Source organism: Aptenodytes forsteri, unplaced genomic scaffold (assembly GCF_000699145.1).
Source record: "Aptenodytes forsteri isolate BGI_AS27 unplaced genomic scaffold, ASM69914v1 Scaffold181, whole genome shotgun sequence".
Taxonomy (NCBI): Eukaryota; Metazoa; Chordata; class Aves; order Sphenisciformes; family Spheniscidae; genus Aptenodytes; species Aptenodytes forsteri.
The window spans coordinates 233,982-241,632 of record NW_008795702.1 but is presented as its reverse complement, the minus strand read 5'-3'; the positions used below and the strand labels follow the sequence as shown (position 1 = coordinate 241,632).

Genomic DNA, 7,651 nt, shown 5'->3' with positions numbered 1-7,651 from the left:
AGCAAGTTACAGATAGAGCATGTTTCATGATACGATTGCACAAACTTTTGATTTACCAGAGTGCCCAGGCAGGTTTATATTAACATTACTGAGACATAGTGGGGAGACTGTCAATTTGATGTGTCTCCAACTATAGGATGATTAAAAAAAATGTATCTTTCCCCATTCAAGGCCCTTCCCATCCCTATTCCAAATTGTGTTCCCCAGGTAGGTGCCACCATGGTGATTCTCACACTGAAATACTTGCCTGTACCTTTCGGTCACCCAGGAGAGAAAAAAATACATTACCCAGACTTGAGAGAGGAAGTTGACTCTTAAGGTCTTTTCAAAATCTGCATCTGGTATGTCACAAAACTTTTTCGCAAGCAGTATGCCAGCATTATTGATTAGAACAGTAACATCCCCAACTTCTTTTCTAACCTGAATAAAAAAAGGATAAACAGAAAGCTTTAGAATCATACTTCTGACCCTTGAAAGGGTCAAAATCATTTTATTGTGAAGGTAACCTCTACACTTTAACATTACATGCTGCTTCTCCCATTTGTGCTGCTAGTTCCTCTCTTTCTGGTCTCTGGTATTTCCTGCGCAGTTACACATTCAGATTATGCCTATATTGTGGACTGTGTTGCAGAGAGATCCATTTGTAAAGCACAGACCTGCTTATGCTTGGTGCTTTCCTTCCTGAAATATGCAGTATAGCCCTTATACATAGGCAATAACTGTATTTTGTCTGAGAGTCCTTAAAAAAGGAAGAAAAAAATACTTGCTGTTAAAGAACTTGGATTTATTGGAATAATTCTTTTCCCACAACATTTTAGAGAAAGACGAAGAGAAAGAAACATATGGATGTTTTTAAAATATGCAGAGTGAGATTAATTTTATTGACTTCATAAAATGTGTATAGTATTTTTTGGTTTATATACCTTTTACGCTTTAAGTCCCTTTGGGTTTAGGTAAGATTAAGCAGTATGTTGGGCTTTCTTTGGACCTTGCACACCAAGGTAAATTTTATCAATGCTGAATATTTCTAGCAATATTAATTAACAGACCATGAAGTACAAATTCCAGCATTGAATTGCTGAATTAATACAGTCTGCCATATGAACAAGTCATTCGACAATCATAAATATCTATTTGATACTACTATTTCACTCTACTGCCTGTTGAAGTTTAGCATTGTATACAGAGCTAATACATTCTAGGAAGAAATCACTATTACTGTGCCACTTCAAAACCACACACAACAAATGGAATGGAAAGAACAAAAAATGAACATAGAAACCCAATATATTTTCCAACCTCTACCCTCAAAGCATCAGATTTCATAACTTTTCTATATGCTGCTGCAATAAGTGTTTACAATTTCACAGTCATGGAACAAAAATTTACATTTTCCAATTCTGTAATTTTTTACTTTTCTGTATATATGTATACACATAACTGGTATTGGAACATACCAATTCCAATGTCAATATAGACACATTAACTGGTACTGGAAATACATTTCAAATCCTGCTCCTGTATTGAGATGAAAATTTGAGTCATTTTGCTACAGTATATACTTTCATGATGAAACTATAGAGCTAAATTTTACCTTTGTGCAAGAACTGTTTGTACATTGGATACTTAGAGGATTAAATTAAAATCAGCTTTCCCTTCTGATGTGCTTACTGCATAAATGAACATTACCACCTATCTGGAAAGGAAAGAGATTCAGATAATACAGAACACCTCCACACATCACTTGGACAATTGTATACTGCTGGCTGTCATGTTGACTGGTGACTTTCAAGGAACAACTCCCTACTGTAAATCTCAGAAGACACCTTAACAGTCATTTGTCACTGTGTGAATTAGTGAGTAAAGCCCTCCCTTTGCCTTTCCTTTTGGAAATTACCTGAGACTGTTAAGCTAAAAGAGGATAAAAAGCCCACACATTTCTGAATCAAGTGATTTAAAATATCTGAGTCTAGATTCAACTTGCACAAAAAATCTATTATAACTTGCTCAAAAGAAAATTCTATTATGGTTTCTTCAAAATAATCCTCCTCTTTCCTTCAAGAAATACTTTAGTCAATTTGGCCTCCTCATTTTAGAAAACGTGTTAACTTTTAGGAGTTCTTCCATTTAACAGCAGCTACAAAATAAAAGGACTTAAGCAAATATTGCCAAATTTATCTTGATTTGTCCTTTTAAGTACATTTTCAAGATAAATAAAGTGATTTAAAAGCCTAAATTCTATTTTAAAAGCTTGATTTTGATTGAAACTACTCAAGTTCTTAATGGTCTAATTCAGTAAGAGAGCAAGTGTTTTCATATCTGCAGTGAGACTCTGCACAGTAGTAGTTGGAAAGTTGGAGTTGCCCTAAATCCTAAAAAAAATTGCTGCATGTACAGGCCAAGCCCTTTCTCACTGTGAAAACCCACCTAAATTAAAAAAGTATTAAAGAAAAATATTAACATTTGTAAAACCACTGAATCGGCCACACCGAGAGGTCCGAGTTTACACTTTTGTGGAAGGTTTAGGAGTACAGTCCCATCTAAGTAAACTGTTAATATATCTCCGTACTCACCTTCCTTCTAAATTATCTTAGGATTGGGTCCCTATTGTAGATAAAAGAGGGAATCAATTTACTTGTGTGGAAGGAAGAGGAAGTAATGCTTTGTAGAAGGCATTTCTGTCAGCCTCATGCTAATTTCTGTTTTAGCATCATTCTTGCAACAACAATGGAAGCAAAAATGCATTGTTTCTATATTCCACTTAAACTAGCACACACTGGAATTGGGGGAAGGACATGAAAAGAGAAGAGGAACACTTCAGTGCTGTTATAACTGTATCTGTCCAAGAAAGACTTTGGTGGTATGCCCCAGCAAAAGTTTTTTAGTGCAGAAGAGGTTTAAGCGTCTCAGCTTAAAAACTCCCACAGATCAAGTAGTCTTCCTCCTCTGGGACAACATGATGCACAGTTTGTAAACGTGCTTGGTACTTCAATCATTACTTAATTATACACTTATTACTCTAAAGCTCTTATTTTTCCATCTAGAACTTGATACATGCTACTTTACATCTTGCAGACACTGTAATACTCCATGGGGAACTGAAGCAGTTCTTTCCCAAATGGTTTCTCTCTTAATTTTATAATTATTATTCTATCACAGCCAAAGATTATGATTATGTATTTTATAACAGTAAACGTCTGTGCTGCACTATGCATTACTCTCAGAGTGACTCTTCTATAACAAATGGTTCATTGATTCATATTGTCTCCCTTTTATCCTGTAACAAAGAAATAGATCACTTGGACCATCAGAAATGTCTGAAGCTTCAAAATACTTTTATTGTAAAATAAATCTGCCAGCCATTTCAGTGTTACACATTCAGTTTCTAGACTTCGCAATTAACGGTGATCTTTTGTACTGAATTCTGATACATACACTATGCCCAAGTACTTGTACTAATCCACTAAATGCTTTAAAAGTGGATTCTTCATATTTTTTCAAGTAAATGAGCAAGTTAAGTCCTTTCCAGAGGCCTGCACACCATGGTCCCATAATCTCTGTGTCATTGGAGAGAATGCCACTCAAAAACTGTAGATGTTCTGCAGCAGAGAAGTTTTGGTACAGAATGCCTTAAAACAGCTGTTACAGATTTCAGCCTCCCCCGTGCAATCATCTGCTAATTATGTTAGCAGTCAACTTCCCAGTGGGAAGTAGCAGTGAAACAGAAACAGTCATTAAGAGACAAAAAACAGTGTTTATACTCACAGATAAAAACAGTGATGTTATTACTTACTCAGAAGTATCTCTTGAGGGACAAACCCTGCCTCCACTTACAGAGATATCTGTTAGGAAATGCTGTAGTTTTGTGGTGGAAAGCCAGTTGCTAAGTTTGACATCTTTGTGCTTGACTTGTCGAGTATCAAGCTATGGTAGATGGGGAAGAAAGGCATTAGGTTAAGATCAGTGCAAGTTATCTACTGAGTTAGCAAAAAGAAGAAAACTTTGCCTACCCCTCTGCCTGGGTCTTACAAGTCTCCTGCTAGCTTTAGCCATTAATAGCTGCATATCTAACAGCTAGCACAAGGATCGTATGCCTGACAGGGGCAATCACAAGATTTGAGCAACAGTCCTCGCTATGGATTAGCTCTGCCAGCGAAATCTGGCCCTGCCTCCTAGATTCTGTACCCTGAGTCAAACCCCTTTTTGCAAAGAAAAGAGGTTGCCCTTTAGCTTTTTATGATGTTAAAGTTAATAGCATTTACCATACTTAAAGTAGCTTTAAGTTGCAGAGCTCCTTCAAAGTATAGTAATTGTTAAAATATTTAATAAGGAGTAAACACTATAAAATAGCCTCACTCTTTTATGGTTCTAAATAGCAAAAAATGTTCTAGAGGTTTTATGTTTTTTCTCACCTTGTTTTCTCTTCCCCTTGTGACTAGAGAAAACTGCAGCACAGATAAAAGCAGTGTTACCAAACCAAATCTGAAACAAATACAGATGGGAAAAACAACAAGCTGGGTTGCAAATGGAAAACTGTGGTTATATTTGTTCCTTACGCGACAGCACCTGTTAATACACAACATTCCCTGACTCTGGAAGGGGATTTAGTTGCCCATCTTCACACCAAATTCAAAAGAAGCTAAGGGCAGTGGTCACTTACCACTATTGCCCTGTAATTCTCGCCATCAAGCACAGACAGCTGTAACAGAGATGGTCTAAAGGCTAAGCTCTATATTTAGCTGAATGTACCCTTTTGAAAAGTGAGCAAGCTATGTTTTCACTGTGTACAGCAATCTAGCATTTGATCGCTTTTTTCAAAGGGGTTTAATCAGTTAAACAAATAATTTTTTAAAAGACATTTTTGTAGATATTGTCCAGATTTTAATTACTGTTTTGTTCTCTCAGTAGTCATTCAAAAAAGATAATACAAACACAAAAAGTGGGACAAAATATTCTGTAATGTGCAAATGTTGATTAGTCAACCAGGGTTTATAAAGACTGTCAAAATCTAAGTAGATTTTTCACCCACCTAAGAGTATCATAAAAGTGAAGCTTATCTCACAAGAGTAGTTCCAGATATCATGTATCTCATTGACACTGAGGAATTAATTTACAAACTGTATTCAAACAGTGACCCACGTGACCATTTATTTTTGTATTGAGACTGACCACAGATTGCATGAAAATTATGATTTAGCTAAAATTATACAAACAACATTCAAAATGCACTGAATTAATTTGAAAGGCTTGATTAGTTTTTGCTTCCCATTTTTCCTCTTATCTGGCAGTTCACAGATCACAGTCTGAGTCCAGGAAAAAACAACAAAGTGAATTAAATTTGTGCTGACATTATGAATTCATTTAATATAATTAATTGTGGCAGTTACTGTTTAGGAAGACTCAAGTGATGTTATTTTTATGTCTGTGACTAGCTCAACTGGTCATTCAGAATGTTGGGATTTTAGTGTGATGTTGTCAGAGTATTGCACGTGGTGGGAAGAACAAGGCTGGCTGCTAGAAGTGTTTCAGAGTATAGAGGAAGTATCTCTGAGGGTGCAGGAGAGGAGGAACTTTGGTGAGCTTCTCATAGGCAGTCTTCTGACATATACTATGGGCTAGTCTGAGACTGTTGTGGAAGACCTCAGGGTTTGCTCTTAATTTCAGACAAAAATGAGCTGTTAGAAGATCACCATTATAAAAATTATGAGGTGAATGCCTTCTTCCTAGGCAGAGATGACTGGGGATGTAGAGTTGTCTAGCAACCTGCTGCTACTTGACTTCAGGCTAAGGTGAACTAAGCATTTAGAAATTCCTTTCCTTTCTAAGATGGCAGTGCCACTTTACAGTGATAGTTATGGTCATATGGAGAGAAGGAAGAGCTGGAAGTACTACTGTGCCTTCTTGTATCGCCCTAGACATTTGATGATTGGTTATCAGACCTAATAACAATACAGCCAGTCCAGTCCAGTTCATAAACACAGATCTCTCCTCATTGTATCCATATATTCCACCTAAGTCTGGTCAGCATTAAGATCTATATAAGACTTCAAAATAAGATGACAGAACAATACCTGGCCTAACCCACCTCACCAATACAGTTAGCTAAAGAGATCTTAAATAATTTGACTCTCACCAAAGCCAGCAAACTCTGGAATTTCTGCATTCATTTGGGAAGACACATTTAAGGAAAAAAAATAGTGTTTACATTGAACAGGCCAATTTTCTGAAGACACCTGCTAAATGATTTTCTAAACACACACATTATGAATGTTTGAAGTTGTTATTTTGAAAAATTAAATACTGGGCATACTATTCTACTAGCCATACTACTGATGAGCAGCATTTTACTTCACAGAGTACTGAGATGTTAAGTGCTATTTAACATGAATAAAGATGACAGAATTAAAATTTTAAAATATTGTGAAAATGGATATTTTATTTTTTTCTTAATCTAATGAAAAGACAATTAAAACCATGCCTTATGATTAATCAGGAAGTGTAATAGCTCACTCTGAGTAAGGAGACTGAGATTTATATGAAGTCCGTAACTATATGTACCCTGTTAGCTGTGGAGAGAACAGTATCAGACAGGTGACATTTCAGAGATAATAATGACTTTTAAAATACTTGTTCTATTATGTGTTCAAAGTTCTTGAATCATTGCCACTCCTTAATGAGACATTTACAACTTGTATTAAAATGTTGTAAATTTTTTTCTGTAAAACAATAATCATATACTATGGTTGTACTGTGCAGCAAGCTGCGTTTGAAAGGAAGAAAGCAATTCCACACCACTGTTAGATATATTACAGTGTATACATATGTTAAGCTGCAAGTATTCCTTTGGATATCTTATGTATTTTGTCCTTCACCTGGATGATAACATTGGAGCCAAAACACCTTCAAATACTAGAGAATGAAGAGAGATATGTATCAATGCACAATTCTTTTAGGAAGCATCATCAGCAGGAAATGTCATCAGCACTCTTCTATTGATTTGGTAGAGTAAATGGAGTCTCTGACAACCTTTCCTCTGTGGGAAACGTCAGGCGACACACCTAGCATCAGTATTGGGCTTTTGTTTTATGCTTTTTTTTGAGTCTTTGCCTGAATACTCCTCCTCTTTGTATTTATCTGTTAAATATTCGCCTTTGTCCTTTGTATAACTGTTAAACATGTGATCATGGGAGACTGAAAGAGTATACAGCTCCCATAATTTCAGGGAAATTGTGATAATCTCAGATTCAGCTCTATATTTACTTCTCAGAGTTGTTGGCATTCTAATGGCAGCTTTTGGGGTATTGTATAAGTGTTTCCAGATTGCAAGTCTGAACTCTTTGAATATGTAACTTTAAAAAAAGAAAAAAGACACTCCTTTACAGTTACATTGGTCCTGGGCATGTGTAAAAAGCATGCACAGTATCACTTTTTTTTTTTTTTCCTTTTTCACTTTTTAACACTTCAGCTATATATGGAATCTCAGGTAAGTTCTTTCTAGGCTTGTTAAAGTATCTGCGGGAAGTTCTTGAGAAATTTAATTTGACTTTTTATTATTTTTTTCCTTTCAGACCAGGCATGGTTCCTATAATTTCTTACCCTGTAATAAACTGTCGTGGTTTAACCTCAGCTGGCAACTGAGCACCACACAGCC

The 7,651-nt window shown here is 36.0% G+C and overlaps 1 long non-coding RNA gene across 1 annotated transcript; it reads right to left on the bottom strand.

Moving 5' to 3' along the window:
- Positions 1 to 294: 294 nt before the first annotated feature.
- Positions 295 to 4,097, bottom strand: LOC109279591. The gene is made up of 3 exons (XR_002086240.1): positions 4,011 to 4,097; positions 3,794 to 3,924; positions 295 to 420 (listed from the first exon to the last, which is right to left on the bottom strand). It is a non-coding gene; the product is annotated as an uncharacterized LOC109279591 (long non-coding RNA).
- Positions 4,098 to 7,651: the final 3,554 nt, after the last annotated feature.